Source organism: Octodon degus, unplaced genomic scaffold (genome assembly GCF_000260255.1).
Source record: "Octodon degus isolate 3935 unplaced genomic scaffold, OctDeg1.0 scaffold00051, whole genome shotgun sequence".
Lineage (NCBI taxonomy): Eukaryota > Metazoa > Chordata > Mammalia > Rodentia > Octodontidae > Octodon > Octodon degus.
In genome coordinates, this window is record NW_004524627.1 from 11,313,257 (window position 1) to 11,314,715 (window position 1,459).

At 38.5% G+C, this 1,459-nt stretch overlaps 1 protein-coding gene across 2 annotated transcripts in view; it reads right to left on the bottom strand.

Moving 5' to 3' along the window:
- Cab39l (calcium binding protein 39 like) overlaps positions 1-1,459 on the bottom strand; it is a 156,594-nt gene that overhangs the window by 136,477 nt on the left and 18,658 nt on the right. The window lies entirely within an intron of this gene.

Genomic DNA, 1,459 nt, shown 5'->3' on the forward strand with positions numbered 1-1,459 from the left:
GTCTTCCGCTTCACTGGCAACGTCAGAAATTGTTGACCTGAGTCCCCTACAGCTCAACATAACAGCATGGCTTTACTTCTTATACTTCGTTTTCATACTTTTCTGCTGGATGGTTAAGACCAAGGTAAAACAGGAACTATCCAACAAGAGTTGTAGCTTTTGGGTCTGATAAGGTCAGGGAAATCCACTCAGGATTTATACTGAGATCCCGTACTTCAGATTGTAGGACCTTTGTCAGTGTCAGTCCTGTGGATGAGTCACGGTCATTGCTTGGCCAATGTGCACTCTGTGAAGGCCTGAGAGAAAGTTTTCTCTCCATGGGACTCTCCTTAGGCACACTCTACATCATTGATCACTTTCCTCTTTGGCCCCATAATCTCCTTGATCAGAAAATTTGGGACAAGACTGAGTTACGTGACATTACAGTACAAGTTCTCGTATGTCCTGAGTCTTAATTGACCTTGGAAGGCTAGGGCCAAAATGTTGGCTTTCTTTGCAAGCCTCCTTTTTCTCTAATTTTGGTCTGCAAACTTAGGTTGTTAACCATCCAGAAGAGAAGTTTATTGTTATTACCATACAATGTAGGCTTTTAAGCTTAACCTATCTATCTGAATATCAAACATCTTAGGCATAACATGGAACAGGTGTTTTTCATCAAGTACTGATATGCTGAACTTTAAGTCCCTACAGAATAAGATGAAAAAACATTTAAAAATTGGAATATATTTTAAAAATAGGCATAAAGAATTATATAATTCTTATGTTTACACATAAGTCCACAAAACTAACCATATACAACCTTGAAGCAGGATAGTCCCACAACATTCCTTTTCCTGTCTCCTGCCTTCATTCACAACACCCTTCTTTTTGAGCAATCATTACCCGAGAGACACCACAGCAGCAACTGGCATGTCATGACAAGCAGCCCATATTCAGAAGACGAGAATGACAGGGACTCCAAGCATGAGCCTACTATTACAAATTGCCATCTTCAGTACACTTGCCAGTATAGATAGTCATGGTGAGAATCTTTCCAATTAACTGCTAGATTCAAAAATCTTCTGGAGATTCTCAGGATCATTGACTTACCCATCTTCTACATATAACTGTAAGGCTTGTCATTGTCATGTTTCCTAGCTCTTCTCCTTTCTCTCTCTTAATTAGTTAGTCCTCAAGTTCTTGCTTTCCTTTTACTTGTATTATACCTTTCTATGTATATTTCTTCTTTTAAGTTCATATACTAGGGAAACTACATGATATTTACATATGTGTGCCTGGTTTATTTCATTTATGAGTATATGTTCAAGTGGCATCCACTTCAATATAAAGGCTTCGAGTTTATCGTTCTTTATAGCTGAGTAATACTACATTGTGTAAAAAACCACATCTTTTTCATCCATTCCTCAGGTGATGGGCATCTTGGTTGTTTCCAAGATTTGGCTATCACAAATTGTGCTGC